Source organism: Lissotriton vulgaris, chromosome 4_1 (assembly GCF_964263255.1).
Source record: "Lissotriton vulgaris chromosome 4_1, aLisVul1.2, whole genome shotgun sequence".
Lineage (NCBI taxonomy): Eukaryota > Metazoa > Chordata > Amphibia > Caudata > Salamandridae > Lissotriton > Lissotriton vulgaris.
Window position 1 is genome coordinate 1,807,530,149 of NC_141691.1, and position 24,000 is coordinate 1,807,554,148.

The following is a 24,000-nucleotide window of genomic DNA, read 5'->3' on the forward strand; positions in this document are numbered from 1 at the left end:
TTGGGGACCATGGAACCGCTCTAGAGGGGATATGTGTACCACCAGCTGATGTTGTTTTCGATATTCCAACCTCCCCATAACCCTCTTATGTACAATTCTTCTGTTTTCCCGATTCCCCTCACCCCTCTTTAATATCTTATGTATTAAGTATTGCTGTATGGGACCGATCCGCTTCTGTACTGTGCACCAGTGATTTTATGCCTTGTTTTAATAAAAATAAATATTTTTAAAAAATCATGCCTCATTGTACTGTAATGTTATGTGCTTAGAATAGTCATGCAACTTACTCTCAACCACAGGTTAATAATAGCTGGTGGCGCCGTACTTTAATCAGCGAATTGATTTTTATTAATTTGCTCAATGTCTTTTTGAAAAAAATTACACTTTGTGGCCCAATTGCTATCCCTAGCTATGTGTGTGCCCTTCCATTTCTGGTGCTTTTATTAACTCCTTAGAATTTCTTGGTGCTCTAATGGGTATAACTACTTAATATTTATATGTTTCCCTCGTATTCATTGCTTGATTTTGTTCGGAAGAAAGTGTCACTCATAGTCGTTGAATGTCACTCATAATTACAATGACATTATAAAAATGTCACACATAGCAATCTGAAACCTTGGCAGCTATGCTGATGAGTGGTACTAACTTGGCTGCAATAGACCCAAATCAGAAAAGAAATTCCTGATTTTTGAAGCCAAACAATTGTTTACTTTGTCTCTCTCTCTCATCAAATTAACTCTCCTTCAATAGAAACCAATGGGGGGAAATACATTCTCCAGATATTTTTTTTAAATCTCCCACTTCCCTCTTCTAAAATGATGGTATTTGTGGAAAGACGAGACCGGTTAGGCTTTGCCAATACTTGTTAGCTCAGCTGCTGTTTTACTCTGTCCCTACCAACCACTGCTCCACGAATGGACAGTTACAGCTGCCACTGGCAAAGTCGCTCAATTCTGAAGCGCCAGCGTTTCCCAGAGAGACTCGAGAGGAGGAAAATATACAAATAACTTTGAAATAACATTCTCACATGGCGGCTTTAAACGCTCAAGTGGTTTGCTTTCCGCCGCGCTTCTAATTATGAACGAAAAGGACTCCGTTCCATGATGGCGGTGGCATTCACTCCGCTCTGCCTCTTGTACTTCCGGGTGTTCCCGGTCCGGGCCTGCGCTGTTAGTACAACTGTTGACTGCGATGGCTTCCCCGAGCGGCGGCTGCAGCGGCGCCCTAGGATAGGAGGCTGCTGGGGCCCGGAAAGGGAGCAGCGGGAAAAAAGTGAGGTGAGGACATGCCCGGAATGTACTGGGCTGCTAGATAATCTATTGTGTAACCTCGTCCTGTGCAGCGTGTGCACACCTCCCCATATTGGTGCCACGGATCCCTCCTATTGCAGTGGGATCACTTACCGGCCATATTGCTTATATTTGGGCCGCTGGCTCTACCTTTTACATTAGGCTTTTATTTTAAACTCCGCCTTTAATGTTGTCATTTGTTAATTTTAGCAGACCTACTTTACCGATTTAACGTATCCTCCAGCGTTAAAATGCTTAGTTTGCAGTTTGGTCCATTAGCATACACGTCTAGGGATCACGTTCCTTATTCTTTGTTTACCATGTGGTTCCATTTAATTATCTCCTCGACCTTTAGGAAGGATGGTTGGAAACAGTGAACAGCTCAGCCAGAGGTGGGCGAGGAAGAGCCGAGCCAAGGCTTTGGATGGGCTTTATGGGCCTGCGGCCAAACCGAGTCCTGAAAGAAGTTGGCATGAAAATCATGCAGCAAACTGCATGTAAAAATGTTATTTCAAATTTCGAAATCTTCTATTTCTTTAAAATGCAGAAGCGTTTCACCTCGGTACAGATTTGTATCATTGCATTGAGAGGCATTTATTTACTGATAGTTTTGAAACTTGAACTTAGGCTCATTCCTGTGCCAATTGCAATATGCCATTTGTGGACAAAGAGGCAAATCAGTTTTCATGTGCACCCTACATGTGACCTACATTCTTAACATACGTGGAGCAACTTTATAACCTATTAAATCAATGACGAGATTTTTGTACAGTGCATATCCTGAACTCGTATTTCAAGGTGCTGTTCAGGAAAAGATCATGCACTGAAATATAATATCTGATCAACGATTACACAATTTATTGAAATGAGGAAGCCTGATTTGATCCTAGATTTCCTCTTGTTCATATTACGAAATCCAGCCACTATATGTCCACAATTTCTTCCCCCTTTTTAACTCCAAAGGTGAATGCTTTTTAGTATCCCTTGGCTCTTGAGGTTAGAGCATGGTGGCAGGCAGAAGTCACTCCAGGGTCCAAGAAGTTCTCGACTTGTTCCAAGTCAGGCCTCTGGCTTGAGCCATGAGTGGCTTGGGCACTCCTACTCCACATTTGTATTCAACAGCAGTACCATATGTGCATCATAATCATTGCAAGTTGTGAGGAAGAGGGTGGGTATTTGTTGCATCTGGTAAATATCATTAACCGAGGCTGAAGTATTTATCATATTTGGTTAATGCCTCCTATTCTGAATTTTCAATTTAGAAATAAGGCACACACCGAATTCTGCATCTCTTGGAGTAGGTATGCAGAATTTGCTTTTGCATAATTAAATTATGTGAAATGTTTGGTAAAATTTTAATAATTATGCAAAATGCAAATCTGTAATGTTACTGTATATTTTAGCATGAAATTCATTCTTGCGCTAAAAAAACCCAAACCCAATGCGCTACGCCATAAAAGTACATAAAATAGTTAAATCTTTAAACATAAAAAAATCAAGAATTAATGACGATGAATTATTCACCCAATCTCTAGCATGCATAATAAAGTCTGTTGAATCAACACGACCAAGCATAAGCTAGTTAATCCATTATTCAATGACCAAACAGTGACATACAATCCTCGCCAGAGGTAAGCTTATGACAAAACGAGATCTGTAGACCATCACATTACTTACTTAATATATAATACAGTCTGTTAGATCGCATTCCATTTCAATGCATTTGCAGTAAATGTTTGCACTGAATTTTCACACTACTTGCGATTCTGACCTGTAAGCAAACTTCTATTTGCAGGGAGATCAAATTTAACACCCAGCTTGTAATGAAGGCTAACGTGGTGGAGAGGGCATATGCACAAGTGATAATGTCTTAACGACAAAGACCCAGAGGTGAAGAGCACAACGTCTATATTTACCTACAGTACAAGTATGGGAAAAGTTAACTCCCCTAACTATCCTGCCACGCTCCAGATCTGGATCGTTCTACCTCAACATTTCAGAACATCACATGAGGGAGCACACGCACAGATAACAGAAGGGAAGAAAGGGAACAATGGCACGTTAACATCAATAGTGTGGCAAAGTATTATTGCAGAATATTTAATCTTTCTCCTTCTTGGAAAATTTAGTCCATCAAATAGTCACTGAATTTAGCTGGCAAGCTGGGATTATGAGCATTAAGACCTTTCATTCTGCCTCGGCTAAAATTAATAGCACACCTGGCTCCGAGCAACTAGATGGGCTTCAGCAGAGTGTGCACTCATAGTCGTACTTTCATTCAGAAAAGGAGTGTGGCACTGCTCGACACAGGTGTATCAAAACTTTTATTATGGTTTTTAGACCTGGGATCCTTGGTGTGGTTTCACTTGACTTTTGCCCTCTGACGCCCTGTTTTACTGGCTTTACGATTCTGGACACTTTACCCTCTGCTAATCAGTGCTTAAGTGCATAGGCTCTGTACTCAAAATATGGTAACATAACATTCTTACCCCCAATTGGCATATTTAGTTCACCTATATGTCCCTAGTAAAAGTGCACTATATCTGCCCAATGCCTGTAAATTAAATTTTACTGGTGGGCACGCAACACAGATTGTGCCACCCACTTCAGTGTCCTTTAAAATTGGCTTAGGCCTGCCACTGCATAAACTGTGTGTTTAGTTTAAACTGCCATTCAACCTGACAAGTTAACCTACCTGCTAGGCCAAGACCTACCATTTTTATTACATATATGTCAATTCTAAGCAGGGCTCGAAAAATCCACTTGACCACTTGCATTTGCGAGCTAAATTTAATGAGCGCAAGCTGTTTTTAGGTCCTACTCGCCCTTTCTGGCGAGTAGGAAGACAAACTAATTTTGGCCTCTGTTTCTGAAAACTGAGTAAATTACGACAAGATAACAAGATATAAAAGCATTTTTATTGCTCTCAAAGTGAATGAGCAATAAAGATGCCTTTAAATCTTGTTATCTTGTCACATTTGCTCCGCTTTCAGAGACGGAGGTCAAGTAGGTTGCAGTTCGGTCGAGGAGATTTTTCAAGGTACTGCACCTGCAGGACTAGTACCATTTTGGGGATTTTTTGAGACCTGCTAAGATAGGCCCCAGGCAGCCCTATGAGCAGAGGGAAGTGTATTCAAAATGTAGGACATGTACTTTTGAGTTTTCCACGTCCTGGTAGTGAAAAACTGCTAAATTCTTTTTTCAGTACTACAAGGTCTATCCCTCCTATAGGATAACATTGGGATTTCCTTAAAAAAATCTTTTAAGTGTCATTTCCAATTGGGAAAAAATAGAGAAATGGAGTTTGGTGTCTCTGGACTCCAGTTTAAAATCACAACTGAGGTCTGCTTTTTAATTGCAAGTCTGATAATACCATTTTTAGAAGGTTTGCATTTTCTTACTTGAACCGTTCTGTGCCCCTCTGCCTGTCTCTGAATACACATCTGGGTTGGGTGGAGATTTGTGAATTCTCTCTAGACCAGAGTTCTTCAATCTGTGGGGTGCGACACCGTCTCAGGGGGGGCGCATACTCTACCCTAAAATCTCACCTTTGTCCTCTACTGATTCTTCAAACAAACGGCAGAGTGGAGCTGCAGGGGCCCTAAGAAGGGGTGAAAACCATCAAATCCTCATTAACAAGAAAAAGGTCTTTTAAAGACCTGTGAAATACTCAGGTGGGCTGTGTGCGCGCCGGGAAGCTGTCTCATCAGGCTGCCACACACAGGGTTTGGGGTGTGGGCTATCCTAGTCAATTCCTACAGCTGAAATGCTTTAGCTGCAGTGGGAGGCAAGGAGCCCCCTTTGCTAAAACTGAAAGCTATGATTTCATAGCAGAGGAGACTCCTTGCCTCACCCTGCAGATGAAATGAATGTCTGTTACTTGCTTTCAGTTTTAGCAGAGGAGGCTTCCTGCCTCCCACTGCAGCTGAAGCATTTCAGCTCTCGGAATTTAACCCCGTCCAGGGAGAGACAGCTCTTCCCAGAAAGGCGACACTGTTGCTTTTTAAATTACACCTGCAGGAGCACAATGATCACAGGGCTAAAAGGGTTTTAAATTGCCAAAAGACAAATCCCAGTCAGGTGTTTAAACAGCCTGCAAATTGCGTCTCTTGACACTAAATATGGGTTATAAAGAAGTATGTATTCATTTATGATGTGACTTTTCTGTCTTTATTCCCTTCTATTATCCGCCATATCATTCAAGCAGCCCTAAAACACAATTTAAAGTGCTTTCTATTTATATTAGCTGTTCAGAGTATTCACAGATAAGTGCTGAAAATAGAGCTTTAGGTGACTGCCTATTTTTGTACTAACGGGGACATCAAAATAATGAGCTGGCAACCCTAATCATAAAACTGGAAGTTTGTTGCAAGATCTGCCCAGTATTTATTTCCTCCACCCTTGATACCTGGTTAATGCCATAATTGCAATAGCAATAGTTTAACATATCTGAAACCCTGCGCTGCCTTCAATAGCGTGCTGAGTTACTGCAAGTGTCTGGGAATGCACCCTGCATTCAGATAACTTGCTCCTCATTCTCGCCCTTCACTTTCATGCTCACCCTGCACTCACAGCGATCACAATTCCCTCACACTGACCCCATGCACTCACACCATTCACCCTGTACTCAGTGATCACTTTGCTCTCACAATGCACTTACGCGGTTTTCCCTGTACCTCAACCTGCAGCCACACAAGCAGACTACCAACCCTGAACTCATGTGACACTTCACTCACCTGTCCCCCTCACTGCTCAATCTGCAATATCACTTAAACAAGCCCATCACTAACCATGCATTCATTAGTCCCACTCTGCACTAACATGCACACCCAAATTCATATGGACACCTCACTCACCCTGCAGTCACTCCACTTATCCTACTCTCACACTGTCGCATACCTCACTGTGCACTCACATGAGCACTCCTGCCACCCTCACAGCACAGAGGGTTAATGCGCCTGCTACAAAGAAGGATGTACCATACAGATCAAAGAACTGAGGGGCATATGTTCAAGGAAGTTGCAGAGTGAGGCGTTAGCAGTCATGGGTTAAAGGCCTCTCTCCGCCACTTCAGAAACAGAAGGCTGCACCATATTTACAACAATATGGTGCAGTCTTGCGTTTCTCCTGCGCTGGCGCTACACTTAGCAGTGTAGCGCCAACGCAGACACCATTGCACCATAGTGCAAGGGTATCTGGGTGCAGGGAAAATATTGTTTATGTACAGGAGGGGGACCTTCCTGTACATAAACAATCTTTAAATGAATTTGTCACACTTCCATGTGTGCTGCTTAATGCAGCACACACAGAAATCACAAAATTGATTTTTCTTTTTAAACATTACTAATACAAGGCATTTTGCTTTTTCCATGTGTGCTGCACAAGGCAGCACACATGAATGAAGCAAAAATGAGGAGAAATTATGCATTTTTCCTAGTTTTGCCAGCTTAAGACCAGGTTTTCCCTGTTCTTAATTTTAACGCTGCCTCACTTTTGCCCTTGTAAATAGGGCGCAACATTAAAATCAGTGCCCTTTGCAGTGGAACACCCACCATAACACCCACTGCCCACCCTTTCACGCTAAGCATAGCATGAAAGGGGGCCTTATTTACAAGGCAGCGTTAAGCCAAGTTAAGTGGATTAACGCCGCCTTGTAAATACGACAACGTCGTAAAAAGTGACGGTGTGGTGCCTATAGGGGCTTGTACATATGCCCCTGAGTATGATGAAACTATGAGTATCACTATAAAAAAAATTATGTTTGCCAGAAAGGTGCTATAGAGAGATGAGGTGCATTATGTTATGTTAACACATATTTATAAAGCGCGCGGCTACTCCCTGGAGTGTGCCGGCGCTGGTGAGTGGTAGTGAGGGAATTCATGGAGAAGGAGGAAACACTCATTGTTTTGAACATTATTTGCCGGACATGGCCCGGGATATGTGGGTGGCGGTCGATTATGTAGTGAACCAGATTCCAGAAATTTCTGTCAGGTGACGGGCGGGGGAGGGGGGGGGGCGGAGGGTTGGGGCGACATTTTAAAAAAAATTCAGCTGGGGGGGCTCAACCTTCAAAAGTTTGAAGACCTCTGCTCTAGACAGTCATACAAAGGGAGCTGCGGTGTAACATTTGCACCCTGATGGCCCATCACCAGGCTGATAGGCCCTCCTGAGGTCGATTTAGAGGAAAAGCCGGAGCTGACACTTGCACCTGAATAGATCCATACCCAAAGATGTGCATACTCCCCCTATAGTGAGTCTGGAGCCAGGGCAAGAAAGGCAGGCCTCTTTGAAGTCTTCCCCATTTCAAAGGTACAACTATGTATAAGTACTGTACCCCTGACACCACCAAATCAGAACTTTGCTGGAACCAAAGACATTCTGCCTGGAAGAAGAGCTGCTGTGCTGCAGGAGGGGCTGCCACTTTGCTAACTACTTTGCTGTGGTGACCTGCTGATTGCTGTGCTGTACGAGGGACTGCTACTTTGCTACCTGCTTTGCTGTGTTGGCGTGCTGCCTCTTGCCTGGGAGTGAGAAGGACTGGACCTACTCTCTCCATCCTTGTACCCAAGTTTCTCCATGGGCTTGCTGCCTTGGCCCCTGTTCTTGAAGTCTCTGGACCATCAAAGACTTCCTTCAACCCTGCTTCAGCTCCTGTACTCTGCCATTTGGTAGTCCTTCCTCACCTGAGGTGCCCCTCCAGGTCTGGGCCTCCGAAGTGGGTTCTGCAGCTGCATTGCTCCGAAATGGATGTATCGTCTCCTCTGCGCCGATCAGAGCAGATGCAGGGCCGATCTGAAGACATCCCAGGGAGGCCAACAATGTGTGTCCCGACGACGATGCATCTCCTGCATCGTAAGGGGTTTGACGACGATGCAGGCCCGACTGCAAGGCTTGACTTCGATGCAACTGGGTGAATTGGAACAAACACTTGCTCCATCCAAGGTACTTTTTCAGCATACCCTGCGTGGGTCCTGTAGTGGGCCTGAACTTTGCATTTACCCTGGCCTGGCGTAGCGCGACCTCAAGTAACTTTTTTAGCGCTATTGACTTCTAAGCGCTATATTGCTGTTTATTCTTTAAAAATTCACATCGCAAGTACCACTTATTGGATTTTTGGCGTTTTGGTCTTGTTTTACTCTGATAAATATTCTCTCTTTTTCTAAACTGATGTGGAGTCTTTTGTGGTGTTTTCACTGTTACTGTAATTTAATTGTTGAACACATTCTTTACATATTGCCTCTTAAGTTAAGCCTGACTGCGCTGTGCCATAGCTACTAGAGGGTGAGCACAGGTTAATTTAGTTTGTGTATCTGACTTACCTTGACTTGGATTGCGGTCCCTGCTTGGACAGGGTGAAAACCTCTGCCAACTAAAGACCTAATTTCTAACCGTGGTCAAGCAGAATCTTACTTATCACAACACACCCCTTGTGCAGATGATTAGCCTGTATTGACACATGCACAGCATGAGAATTATTCCACCATTGTCCATTCTTTAACATCAAGGCCGAATCAGCATTCCAACCACACGCAATGGACTGTTAATTTTATCACCTCTGTGCTTGGAAAGTTACCACTAAATCTTAACCAGGCCTCTATATTTCTCTCACAATTGTATCTGCCACTACTTTCATTTTGTCATAATGCAGTTCCACCCATTTGTGTCTTTAGCAGTTTCACATAACACATCATTCCTACTGTGATGGCGTGTTGAACCCTTGTTTCTTCTACCTAAAACCAGTGGGGATGGAGCTAAGTCATAGCCAATCTACCCAGCAAAAGTTCAAAAGGGGTTCTGCTGGTCAAACTGGAGGTCACACAGTCCTCACAGACACGACCCTTTGTACAACTAATTGTTTGTTCTCCTTCAAACTACCCGCTAAGTTGGGGTGCGACTGAAACTTTTGGTCCTTATGAGGGTGTCAACCTCATAAGAGAACTGCTGAGCTCTATTTTCAATGCTAATCTGTTTGTGAAATCCCTCCCTTGAAAATATTTGCTTTAAGAAACCCAGGAACTCCTTTGCTCTATGATGTGACTCAAATTTCAGTTTGATCCACATGGTATTACAATCACCACAGCATAACACATGTATTCATGGATTCTATTATATCTCTGCCCACCTGCCACTGCCCCGCAGGTAAACCCATGGGGATGAGAGGACAGGCAAGTACCTTGCTCATTTTGTCTGACTCTTTGCACCCTCGCATGAAGATGTCAACATCATCTGTTCTGCAGTTTTTCTTAGTACTAGTCATTCAAACATGGCCATCATGGGCAACAGCAATAAAGCAGAGCCTCAAGATGTTTGGTAGTATCAATATGTCATTCCTTACAGTGACTTCATGTTCTTTAGTTATTTCTTCCTTTTCATTTCAATACAACTTCAAGTTGGCATCCAAACATTTCTCCTATAGTCCATCCTTTACAATGAACTTTAACCTATCAACATACTCTGGATTATCCACTCCTTATGGCTTGCAACTTGCTCCTAACTGGGCTCAGTAGACAAACGTGCAATTACAACATCTTTAAGATCCTCCCCTCACTAGCTATAACTTGTTGGATCACAAGGTATGTTTGCTAGCAACTGACATGGTTTTTCCTAGAGTACATTCCACTGTGAAGTACAATTTGCAAACTAATTAAGCTTTATATGGCGATAGCTTCTCTGAACCACCCGTCTCCAAAATGTTTCGCGCTTTTTGAGGTAATAAATGGATTACCAGTGGAGAATGGAATGTAGAAAGCGACAGTAATCAAGCCTACTAGTCATTAATAAAACTACTCCATGATATAAACCCCACTAGATGCATCCAAAGAGTTGTTTCTGATCAATGACAAATTGAAAGTCTGGAACGTACGCACACACCATCGTAATGTAGTCGTATCTGTAGTCCTTTCAAAACAGTTCTGCATTTAACATGTGTATAGACTTTGAGTTGTCTTCAGCTGACCTGTTCACTAAAGGTGTCTTTCGTTGGGTTGCTAGCTTTAGACTTTGACAGAATATTTTAAAATGTTGTCGTTTGACTTGCATATCTGTATGCCTTCATCGTGGGAACATGTTGTTGGGGTACATTGGACATTTCGAACAATAGCGATCTATATGAAAGAGCCAAGACCTTGAAGTTGATGCACTATGTCTCTAGCAGGCAAAATATTCAAACGTGTTTGTGGCTGACGTGTAGTCTCTTAAACTTAAGAATTACTGATAGCTTTATTCAAGCCCCCATTGCAGATGTTAATGACGTAAACCGAAAGTGATCCATTCAGAAAAGTGGCAAAGTGAAGTCTAAATAATCTCACACATAAGGTTGAGTTTTCTCGCTTGACAATACAGCTGTTCCCTCTGCTGATGTAAACATTTCCTGGTCTGCTCTGTGATTCTCTCCCCCCACCCCCCAAAGAACTTGGTAAGGAGTCCAATTAAGGCATTCAAATACCTTACGTTGGTATTACCAAAATAGAAACTGTTCACCCATAGATCAGAGAACGTGGTATCAGTAAGCATTAACTCAAGATATCTTACCTACTATTGTACTAACCCCCCCCTCCATAGTAGATGGTTACAACAGCCCGCCCTCAAGCCAGTCGACACGTTTGCAGCGCTTCACATTGTCTTTTTCCTCTCTGGTCTTTACAGCCTGCCCACTGCTGTTAACGAGACCTACATTTAGGCCACTATACTTCCAGACTTTTACCATCTTTTCTTAAGCTATACCTGAGCACCTTTTCTCGCTGTGTGGAGAGATCTGGCATGGTGGCTGTCCTTTTCTAGAATCCACATCAGCTGTCCAGTTGCATTTTCCTTCCTCCTTCCCAATGGCTCTGGCAGAAAAACAGGAAGAAAGTTGATAAGAATGTGCTATGCATGAATTTGGTTTGAGTTCACATTATAATGGATACATTTTCTTTGGTTTTCTATTGTGATGTGCCATTGCCTGCAAGAAAACTGTCTCTGATCTGAAACGTTTTAAGAAAAAATAAATTAGTAAATACCGGTCCGCACCTGCACGTTCACCTCTATGTAAAGTATTTATAGATTCTAGACAATGTTTGTTTAGAGACTGTGCTGCAATTTAGCAATGTAAAGAATCCTTTGGGGCCAGTAATGATTTTAATTGAGCCAATTTCCTATTTGGTCCTTGTTGTGTCACTTAAAGTCCCCAGACGACATCAGGTAAATGCATAGGAACAGATTTATTAATCTATGCAACAGGAGCAGATGGCACTGCCGCTCTCCGTCTGTCTGCCTCCTCAAACTATCCAAACCCCCCCACATCCCGCCACCTCATTCTAAACAATCATTGGCATAGCCAATAGGTCTCGCCTTTGGGACCTTATAAGTGTTTAGCCATGCCACAGTTTATGTTGTTGCACCAAGGATATTGTGCTGGATAACTAAACGCTTATAAGGTCCCAAAGGCGACACCTATTGGCTATGCCAATGCTTGTTGATAGTGATGGTCTGTAAAGTAGGTTGGTCCAAGTGGTGGTCTGTAAAGTAGGTTGGTCCAATTCAGTGGGTCACATTCAGGTCAGGTCAAACCTAAGACCTCAGATTTATCTGAGTTCAGACAAAGACTGTTTTTGTGCATCCACTCAGCTACTTCCAACAGGTAACCCTGGAAGTTGGCTGTGATATTGTCATCCAGGTGATTGAAAGCATACATCAACTGAGTGTTATCAGCATAGGTCACTGTATTAAAGCCCCCATGATTATATGATGAAAGCAAGAGTGGCTGTATAGATGTTACCAAGAATGGGGCTGAGGACTGACCCTGCGGCACTCCACCATTAGAATGGGGCTGGGGGCTGGCCCCTGCGGGACTCCACCATTAAACTCTCTGTAGTTCAAGGTAAAGAGTGAAGGTGGACTGATTGGCTAAAATCCTTCCTCTCTAACAGTAAGCATTCTCAAGTGGAGCCCACCATGCCAGCATTTCCCCAGCTGTTGTATAAGAATATCATGTGACACCATACCGAAAGCTGTAGATAGGTCAAGCAGAATAACTATGGAGTTCGTTCCTAGGTCAAATCGAGTTTTAATAAAATCCGACACTTCTAAACGTGCCGGCACAGTGCTGAAGCCAGCACACAAAACAGATTGTAAAGGAGGTATGGCGTTAGTCTCCTCAGTCAATCTTGTAATCGGGAGGTTGACCAAGACACCAGCATCTTCCCCAAAACTGAGAGAAGAGAGAAAGCTCTGTAGTTAGCTGGGCGTAGTGGATCTAGGTTGAGATTAAGGAAAAGGAAGAAATATCTGGTAGTACTGTCAAGTTGCTGAAAGGTCCTTGGTGGAATCTGCAGATTTCTGTTAATGTTAAAGATTGTCGGCGGTCTGTGGAAAGCACTTTAATAGCTCCTCCACATAGAAACTTATCAGTTTGGCAGGTGGATGCCATCACATTTCTTTTACATCAGATACATAGGGGCCAAGAATCTGAATCAGTTTATGGAACAGAGGGTATGTTGGTACTCTTTCATCTATGCCCTCATTGCAACTGCTCCTTTGGTGATGAAGCATCTTTTGGGGGAATCGGGGGCTCGACTGCGCATGTGTTTAAAAAAAAAAAAACTATCTTTCACAAAAAAAGTGTACTTAATGGTTCAGTCCTTCTTCAAAATTTGGAAGTTGCTCCCTACTCTCGCAGAGGCCTGCCTTATCCCACTACTGATAAGTGCCAGATAACAATAAGCTAAATATTGCTAAAGATATGCATCTGCATCAAGATAACTTAGTGCATTTATGCATTAAATAAAAATTAATCCTCTGCCTTCTAGAGAACATGGGCAAGTGATCTCATGAAATGTTTGATCTGTGTTGCTGTTTTATTTGTAGCTAGTCTGTCTGTGCCAAGGTGTTATCCATTTATAAAACATGGAAATAATTCCCATAAAATCGCCATTTCACGTACAAATAGGTTCTACGACGGTGTGATTATTTGGTCTCTTGTGTGCTTGCCCCCAAGACGACTTTATCGTTTCACTTGTGTAGTCAAATATTTTTTGTATGTCTTTATATTCAAACCTATGTATTACCAATATTATATCCCTTCTATGGAAATCTGTCTGACTCTTACTAGGCCTCTTTCGCGGTATATAATCATGGAAATAAACACAAACTATTTTCATGTAGTTTTCCAGCAAGAGAAAATATGTCCAGTTGAAAGTGCAGCCGAAAGCTTGCTCCCAGGAATACCAATCCTTCCGCTGTTTAAAAAGTATATGATTGAAAAAATATAGACTTTGTTTCCAAACATAGTTAATTTAAACGACACAGAGACTATTGGACTTGAGTTTTTATGTGGAACGCAAAAGCAGTGGAAGTCTTCTTCTTCTTCCACTAATATTGAGAAATAAAAAGACTACTGGGTATCACAGAAGTAGACTTTAAGCAGCTTTTACACTGTTACCCCCAATATTCCAAGATGGCATGGTTATTAAATGTAGCGCTATCGGTTTGAAGGATATCGGGGACATGGCTCAGTCTGGTCAGTTGGCCTCATTCTCTTATTTGAAGGAGAAGTTTCACCTGCAGTCTAGCCATTTCTTTAAATATTTACAGCTTAGAAGTTTTCTTGATAAGAACCTTCCTAGAAATTCTAATATGTTTGACAAGATTACTATTGTTGAATTAATACGGAGAAAGTCTAGATTAGGTGTCCTTTATCGATGTCTCCTCTCGCAGCTCCCTGATGATTTAGCTGTTCAGAATAGTAAGTGGGCTGGTAAATTTGGAGTTTCATCTATACATTTGAAATACCCATTAGAATTATCTATGTCTGTATTAGTCTCTGGCATGCTTCACACACAAAGTTATGTCAATCTTTAATCTTTATCATACCCCTGCTAAGCTTGCTAATTGGGGAGCCACCAGAGGTGCCAAAGGGACGTCCTGTGCTAGATGTAAATTGTTCTCTGCTGATTCTATCCGTATGTTTTATGCATGTCCTGATCTATGGTCTTTTCTAAATGAAATTGAAGGTTTTTATTAATCAGCTGATTCAAACTCCTGTTAAGATCTCAGCGGAGTTAGTCATAACTGGGTATGAATATTCTATGGCTTCTGAGAGAACGATCTATACCCAAGCTTTCTTGTTCATTTCTATGGCCATGATTAGGTTATGTATAACATCACAATGGTTGAGTGTCGAGCCTCCTACTTTTGGTCATTGGAAAGCAAGGATGCTTGCATGGTATAAATTAGAGTCATCGGTCCAGTTGTTTAGAGGGAAGAGAAAACGTATGTTTGCTTCTAAGAATTGGGCACCGTTTGAGAAATGGCTTTCTAACAACAACAACAAAAAAAAAATTATCTTATTGTACTCTATAACCTCTACTTTTAATTTTTTTTTACTGTTTTATGGTAATCACTGATGGCTATATTCATTTATTCGATGTACATTTTTCTGTTTAATCTTATGTTTTACAGTCTCCTACCACCATGCTTTCTTTCTCGGTAATAATAAATAAAGTTAAAAAAAAAATGAAGCAGCTTCTACACACGTTGAAATAGTTTTTTGATTAATACATTTTTTTTTTTCATTTCCTGGATTTTTCATTTTTTTTGTAGTCCTAAATGTGCAGGTTGAATATGCCAATCCAAGGCTTCTCTTGACATAGGATGATAGTGATTCATGGGAAGTGAGATATCCGTAGTAGCTACCACCTAACATGACCACAACTTGAACGGGTGCAGTCATGCACCTGGTAACTACATTTCTATTTCCGCTGACACATTTTGTGTACTCGCGGAAGAGTGAAATTTGTGTGCGAAAACTGTCTTGGCCTTCAGGAATTGCATGCTGGAGTGGTCTTCTCAAATTATTACTTGCATGTTGTTTTCCATTACGGGCCTGAGAAGTTGTAATTGCACGCATGGGAAGAGGGCTCAAATACCAGTCCGAAACACAATCCAGACCCACTACGCCCCTGCCTCTTGGACTGTCTATCTCAAATAGGACCCCAAGTGGCTAACAATCATGCAAGTTCGTAGACGCAATTTAACTGAACATTGCAGATAATTGTCTTATGAACGTGCATAAGCTGAAGAATTTAAATACGCTTTTGTAGTTTAAACTCTTGAGTTAATGGTTTAGGAGCTTCTAAAACCAGCGCGCGCCTCGCTCCTCACTTACTGAAAACCGTGACTTGAAAAAACGGTTCACAACATCTCTTTCCTTCTTTCATTTAGTTACTTCCCTGTGAAATGGATCCAAAAAAGAATCAGAGCGCGCCTCATGCTGAAAGTAAAAAAAAAAAAAAAAAAAGAGATGAGAGAGGAGGAGGCAGCAGAGGGGGGGAGAGAGGAGGCGGCATGCAGCTGTTTCCCTTGCGGGAACCAGCAGGAAGCATATGTTAAAGCTCCTGCAACAAATCGCCAAACGTGCAAGCGTTGTATTCAAAGCAATGCAATGCATGCGCGTTTTTCACTGAAAAACAGAATCCAATGCTAAAGGTCTTTTTCCTATGCAGTGCATGTGCGCTGCATAGGCGAGTCCTAAAAATAAATTTTTAGAAACCTACACATATTTCCTCCTAACAAAAATAAATTAAAATCTTACTACCAAATATACAACAGAAATGTATTACACACTTTTAAATAGAATTATGAAGAATCTGAATGCAAGTTGATAAAAAATAAAAATTATTATTCATCATATTTTCAATGATACTCCAGTGTAAGGAACATTACACATATTCTCAACTAGTACCAATAAATCATATAATGTTTGCAACCTCTAATAAAGTTAAAATGGTATAGATCTATTGTAGTCTTTTCAGAGACTACAACAGATCTATACCTCCGTACCTCCACTACCACATGCATTGTGGAATCAGCTGTGACTCATTGTTGACCCTCTCATGTCCACCTTTTTTTTTAGCAGCATTAATTCCCACATCATTCATTTGCAATTCCTGATAAATTATACTTATTGTCTCCATGAATGTCTAAAAAGACGTTGCCATTATTCTCAGATGCACTCCTACCATCACCACTTACATCCTCACTTTAGCCTCTGGGCACATGCATACTGACACTCTTCTCTATTTCCAAACTATTCCTCCCTTACTAAACTTTTTTATTTTATTATTATTTTACAGAGTTTTATATAGCACCAATTTTACTCGCTATCCGGTATCAGAGCACTGTACATAGCACCAGTTGTGTTACAGGAGTACACATTCTTCTTTATTTTTATTTTTTTTTAGGCACGGGGAGATTAAGTGATTTGCCCAGAATCACAGGATGTTCAGCGCCATTGTCGAGACTCGAACCCGGTTCCCCAGATTCGAGGTCGACCGACCTAGCCGTTAGGCCAACTCCTCTCCCCTTCCGTGACCTTAACAGGATCAAACCAATTGGAAGTCTCTATGCAGAAATCCACTAACAGTTTAATATAAGTCTGTACACCAATCACCACCTTATATTGTGAATCATCCCTTGTTTATTATTAACATAACACCTCATCCTCTCCTGATGTTTTTCAATCTGTTTATTCTCCATGCCGAGATTTACAAGATTCACTGGTACTGTTCCTAAGCCTCCAACGATTTACTTTGACCCAGGTTTACTACCTCTGAGTAGTTCAAAGGGAGAAACTCCAGTTACTGAACTTGTAGAAATAAGATGTCTAAACAATGAGGCTTCTAAAGCTTTCCTTCACGATAATGCACTCTTCACAGCAAGCTGAATAGCTTCTCTCACCAGTTCATGAAATATTTTTACTTGTTTATTTGAATTATGAAAATAACTGGCCTTTAGTGTATGATTCCACATTTAGTTAGATATGAGGCCCATAATCCATAACTAGATCTTCAGGCAATCCTCTTCAAAATGCATCCTCCAAAACTCAATGATGGAATTAGAAGTACATCTTTTCACACCATCCTAACTTAAGGCCACTTTGATACATAATCCACCAAACCGGTGGGAAAAGCTTATTTTCTTAGAAGTACACAAAATCGCCCTAAAACATCTAGTCCTAATTTCCTCTATGGACCTTCCAGGTATGTTTTTTGGCAGACTTGTCCCACTTTGAATGTTCTGGACATTGTCTCACCCATTCATCCACTATTTACTCTAGGCTACCAGTAATATTCTCTCAACTGTCTGTTAGTCATAGAAATACCTTCATGTCCTTCAAAATAGTTCTTGTGATGCCCACCGGTGGCCTGAAATCTCCTTCATACATCAATATTCAATCCACCTCTGTCAGCTGATCTTATATTTTTGAAAAATTCATTAAGATAGCTGTGTAGTTTATGCTCTTCGGCCTTTCTGAGATCATAAATTCCAAACATTGCACCGTAGCAATATTCTCCTTGGTCTTCTTTCTCCACAACTCTTGTGAGATAAGTTGCTCACTGTGATTTTTCTAAACGCCTGCATTTATATCCTCACTAGGAAATTGCACCCCACATTCTTAATCATCCATCATGAATTTCCTTTCCAGAATCTATCAGAAAAAGAGACCTGCAACATGAGTGTACATTTGACCTAACAGGAACATATTCCATTTGAAATTGGTATGCCTGTAATTTGTGTGCCAGTCTTGCCAATTGATAGCAGATGGGAATCTTCCTTCTCCTGGAAGCATCCTATTAACCACAGATTTGCGACCAATTCTGATCACAAAACATGTACCCTACAAAAACTGCCTAAAGCACATGCTTACCAGTAATTCTCTTTCAATAAGAGTTCAGACTTTTAGCATCTTTGAAGCATAAGGACCCCCCATTCATTACCTCTGTCTCTTTGCAACAGCACCGGTCCCATTCTGCAATGGAGCAGTTAGTTTTGTGTTTCAATACGTCAAATGCTTGTGACTGATCTACCCCATTACAAATCATTTTTTTCTGTCAAACTACACAATGGTTCCACTTAAGTAGCATAATTTTCGACAAATTTTGCATAAAATATGGTCATGATTAAAAGTGACAGAAATTGATCTTTGGTCTGTGGAACGTCAATAATAGCTTGCATGTAGTTCTTCTTTGGTTGATTGCCATCCTTCATGGATGTGGAATTCCTATAGCCCGACACCAAGAACATATTGTTTGGAGTCGAGGGCAACACTTTTTCATGTGTATTTTGCCCTTTGGACAGGTAGGCCCAACCCCTGCAGCACAAACCCTTTGGCTGCCAGTTTGCAGTACCACTTTATGGATCAGGGAAAGGAACTGTCTGCAGTTAAGGTCATATTTTTGTCCATATGTTAATGCTGTTCAAACTTGTATTGATGGTTACTTAATTTAAAGCCTTTATTATTAGGGTGGGCGTATGCTCTGACTGCACGACTGACAGTGGTTCCAGTATAATAAATGCGTACATATGTTTTCAAAGTTTAGCAATATGAGGCTATGTATAATGCTCCCAGAATGCTCTCAGATTTGATGCAAATATTTGCAGAAGCTTAAGAGCAAGATTTGCTTTCAAAATAAAATGTTGATAAAAAAATGAAAGCAGGAAAAACACTTCTCTAAACTACAGTAAAATTTCAGGTGTCATTTCTTTGCAGCATCATTTAGTAACATGTGTTGATGAATGCTAGTATTTCCCAAAGATATTCATAATGGAAAAATCAGTGTATCCAGTTTCAATAAGATTATGGGAAACAAAAATAAACAAGCATTGGCAAAGCTTGTAGGTCTGAAATTGCCGGTTGGCTTTTTAGTTTTGTCAATGTGTGAGTTGTTTTGGCATGATTTTTGTAAAACCTTTTGGTTGTGGGAGCTGCTTGGCCCTCCCCATTATAACAAACATTGGCAAGAGCCAAAATTGTTTTTGGTCTCAAAATGCATACACTTCCACAGTAGTTACTGGCACTGAACAAAACGACTGTGTGCCGATATGCTCCTTGTGAGAGAGCAGAATACTGTCACTCACAGTGAAGCCATCCGATACACAGAGAGAGAGAGAGACGGAATTTTAATAAACACAAAAGGTCATGGTCAACTCCAGATAAAATTAGAGGCCTCGATTTATTATAGAATGTCTCAAAAGTGCACCCATGGTATATGTCCTTGCATTAAGTGCAGCTATCTACGGCTTTCATGGATTCCCTAGAATTTACAGAAGTAGGACAAGATGATATTTCACCTAGAAAATATTTATAAACTGCATTTTAGCATGAGCAAATATGCATGTGTAGATTTGCTCATGTGAAAATCTTAGTGTTTGCAAGTTCACTTTCCCTCCAACCTCTTTTTTCCCAACTCTGGAAGGTGTGTGTCGTCCATTCTCGGTATGGGAAAGGATTAGAGAAGAGTTGTTGAAAACCCTTAAAACATGCAATTTAGTAGGTTCGAACAGACTCAAAAGGGCAGACTAACCCTGGAACTATTGCAAACCACTACCTCCAACCCAGTATGTAGATCAGCGGAAATGTGGTAGCATAACAGGATTACAAGTATTCAAATACTACTGTGGTATCAGCCCTGGTATAATCGGAGAGGCTCTATCAGAGCTCCTATATAATGAGATTGCTGCCATAATGTGACTCCGCACTACATGGCACCAAAGAGACAAGTGGATTTTGTTACAGGGCAAGTAGATTTATGAAGCAACCTCCCCATGGACAAGTAGATATTTTATTAAATTCCACTCCCCTTGCATCCTTAGAATTTCGTTGTACAGGGTACTCTACTTTCTTACACATAAATGTCCATTTTTTAAATTTCTATGTTAATCGTTTTTTTTTTTTTACACATTCAGCACTGCATTCAGATTGGCATTGGGTTCAACTTTAGTTCTCCCATATACCAGAATTTTGTCCTGAAAGACAATTGCATCTGTTATACCGTCAAGTGTTTCTTTCACTAGACCTTGAAAAACTGATGTGGCACTTGAAAAGCCAAATTACATTTTGTGGACTTGAACATCCCTTCAGGAGTAACAAAGGCTGTTGGATATTTAGAATCTGCCTTTAATTCCATCTGGTGGTATGCTCTAGTCAAGACTAATGTAGAAAATACTATAGCCCTTGCTTGCTAGACACAACATCATGTAAATTTGGTGGTGGATATCTATCCTTGTATTTCTTCACTTAATCTGCAGAGGTCCGCACATAATCTTGACTCTCTAGTGCTCTTGAGTGACAACTGTGTAGAGAGAACCCAAAGAGAAAGCTCAATTGATTTAATGATGCCCTTGACACTAAGGCCTTCTAACATTACTTTGTGCTTCTCTTTATAAAATAGGAGCATTGCAAACTTTATACCTGACCAGTGTTGCTTGATCATTCAACCTAATCCTGTGTTTATATCCAACAAATTTCCTTAGCACTTGCTTAAAGAAGTTTGTAAACTTTGCCATTAAATTAACTACAGGTTTGCTGTTCTCATTGCATTCCACAGCAAAAACTGGTTGAGTAGCATTTGGATCTAAATGTATTGCGAACTCTTGTTGATATGGCAGGCCCAGAATGGGGTTACCCTTCTCCGCTACATAAGTCTTGCCTCTAGCCTTTCATCCTTTAAATTACAAATACTACCAAAGGTAGCCCCATAAATGTTTTTATTGTAGCCTTCGCCCACCTGGAGATTGTAATATCCCTACACCCCAAATTTCTTTCACTAAAGGTTTTTTATGATGGTTATCGATTCACATGAATCCACCAACATTTCGAATTATTTGCCATTCACTTTTAACAAACATCCCGCAAAGTATTTGTCTTATGGCCATAATGTAATGTAAATAACATTTGTAGGATTGAAGGTATCATCCTCCTCAATCTTACACTATTAACTTTAGGTCCAAATGCAGCACAGCATACATGTGTGTTTTTTTTTTCTTTTTACATCTGTTACGCATCTTGTATGAAACCGGACACCCTTTACGGTTTCCCATATAATAAAAACTGCCACATCTGTAACATACCGACATTAGTTTTCCTCTTCGCCACGTTCATCACCACAGAACTCTCGGTTTTATGTAGATTATTGGTTTCGATTGCCCTCTAATTTCTTGAACAGAGATTTCAGATTGGCAAATTCCCTCATATGTTTTGATTGTGGCATTGAGTGTCATTTCTGTTCTTCCCATAACCTTTCTTGCACTTTCTTTTCTTCTTGAATTTATCATGGCCTTCTCTCTCAAAACTTGGTCCTATTTTACAGTCTCAAAATTGCTACCTCCAAAGATCATAATGCTGATGTTTATTCCTCAACAGCGCAAAATCTGAGTCACACAAAACCAGCCTCTGCCGTCGGAAAGCTGCTGAAGTATTGGATTTTTTGCATGCTGGAATTTGAAGGCGGCAGACTAGCCTAGAAAGCAGTAGTTTCCTGTCTGAATTGGGAGCGTTGGCATATATGCACTATATTGTATCACTTGAAATTTCTAGACTGCATTAGGTAACTATGTAGATAGAGGTCTATTAACCTATGCAACCTGAGTAGGCGTCACTTCTGATTTCTACCAATTGCACCCGAATCCCCGCATCCACAATCTAAGAATAACTTTTTTAGAATTTAAATAGTAATTTAGTTGTTCATTCAATAATCATTTTTTATGCATGATATGTAATAAGCTGGAGGTACAGTTACTCCGAGATATACAGACCTCATTTAGGGTTAAAATGTAGTTATTGCTCTTTTTTCTACTTTCAGAAAAGGTGAACGAATTTGAAAATTGTAGGATCAGCAGTATGTCATTTATTTCTGTTTAGCTAGAATTAACATTTCTCTATGTACTTAAGCTTGCCATAGACACACCAGTTTATCTCCTTTATTAGGCCTGTTATTTATAGCTCATGGAAGTGACTAAAGTGCACTGTGAGGCGCTATATATTTAGGTTTGGCGTTAGCCAAGAACCTTTAATTTGAATAAACTAATATACTAACTTAAAGGGTTGTCGGCCAACCCTCTTCATCCATTGGTTTATTGCTGTCATTTAAATTCTTCTTCCGTCCACCAACAGCATGTGCAATGGTTAATCGCCCATTAGCCATTTTACTAACTTAAGTGTGAGGGATAGCATTCTGCTCCTTTACATGGAGAACATCTGCACACCAAGTAGTTTTCAGTGCCAGGGATTACATGGGCAATTTGTGTTTTTTGAAATTCACAATATTTATTTGTTTTTATCCATTTCTTTTTATAATGGTGAACGCCTTGCAACTCCCCAGCAATATAGTTTTATAAAAGCCATGGCAAAACAGAAAAAGCACTGACCAAGCCAAGGGACTAACAGCCGCTAGACCTGTTGGCTTTGCCAGTTATTGTCGGTTCTCCATAATCTCTCAAGTGCCCCATATAAACTAGCTGTTGGTGATTATCTTCTGTTTTTATTTCTTTCCTACCTTCAAAGGAACTATCTGATCCAGGTTGCCTCTAATGTTATTATTAACGAAGATACCAAGCAGTCCAAGCCAGAGTAAGTAATCATTTCATATTTCAATATTTGGTGAAAATCTGTATGCTAACCAATTAAACACTTTTGTTACGGTCACCGGGCCTTACATTTTTCTACTAGTATGCTACCGAAGCTTGTATACTGAAAGTTGTTAAGGTATTTTCAATCTGGTGTGGTCTTTGAATATCCACTTAGCTGTTCTTTTGCAATATTACCTTTTTATTTATTTTTTCTGTTGAGTATAGCGAAAAATCATTGCAAAGGCGTTACAATTATACAACATCTTGCAACCGAAAGAGTAAAGTCCTCGATGCAAGACGAGAAACGGGAACATTTATAGCTACCAAAATATTTGTAGAACAATAATCGGGCATAGTATCCAGAAGATGGAGCGATACATTCAGGACAGAAAGTTGTATTGGAGGTTGAAATGAGAGGTAAGATAAAGAGAGTGGCAATAAGGTCATAGCAAAATATCGGGATTTTAGGGATGAAAGTACACCGAGGACAACAAATAATAAAAGGAGAGGAAGAGTCAAATTTAGATGCAAACCATCACAAGAGCTGTTGACCTAGAGATGAAGGCGAGGGCACTGGCTATATTAGCAGTTAAAAGATTCAGATTGGAAATGCCTATTGAAAAGAAATTATTTTTTGAACAAGGGATGTGAAGTAAGTGGTGAGCTGGTCACTGTAAGTTCCAAAGTCTGGTACCTCAGCCAAAGAAACATTGAGCCCAAGAGCGTTCCCTTTTAAGATAACTGATTTGAAAATACTCCCTGTAGTTGGCAGAAGCATTGCTGGAAATTGTCTAGCCCAATCTTGAACAAAAATAATCAGTCGCCACTCTTCACTCATTCCTGACTATGCTGCAGGACAGCTATCCTGACCTACCTACAATCCAGTCATATATTTCCTAATTTTTCTATGTTTAATAATCCTCTGATGTCATAGCAAATTTATTGGCACTTGTTGAAACAGCCGATTCCAATACATTTCCATTTTTTACATTAGTTTTTAAACAATCAGTTATTTCTGCCACGGCACAAACTGCTTACTGATTTTAAATAGCTGCCTTGTTAATAAAATCCCAGTTCATTGAACTGAAATCTACTCCTATTAATATATTTGAACTTTCCTATTTTGAGGGTGAGTCCATATTGCAGATCGTAAACAAGGTACATTTCTAGAAGCTAGGCACTTAAAGGAATCTTTTTCACAAACATTTGAGGCAAATCGCTTAGATAACGATAGATAATAGCACTACTTTTTAAAGACTTTTCACTGTGTGCCTCTCAACGTATCTGACTCTAAAACCTTCACTAATGCCTTACAGAAAAGGGC

General features: G+C 40.5%; 1 protein-coding gene across 3 annotated transcripts in view; it reads left to right on the forward strand.

Moving 5' to 3' along the window:
* The first annotated feature begins 1,102 nt into the window (after positions 1–1,102).
* The window catches only part of EBAG9 (estrogen receptor binding site associated antigen 9), a 191,304-nt gene continuing 168,406 nt past the window's right edge, over positions 1,103–24,000 (forward strand). The window contains exons 1-3 of one of the 3 annotated variants that reach the window (XM_086966126.1): positions 1,161–1,277; positions 21,472–21,655; positions 22,612–22,677. The gene's annotated coding sequence lies outside the window, so the exon portion shown is untranslated. Of the gene's footprint in view, positions 1,278–21,471; positions 21,656–22,611; positions 22,678–24,000 lie in introns of all 3 variants that reach the window. The other 2 variants (XM_086966127.1, XM_086966128.1) reach the window with 2 other exon arrangements.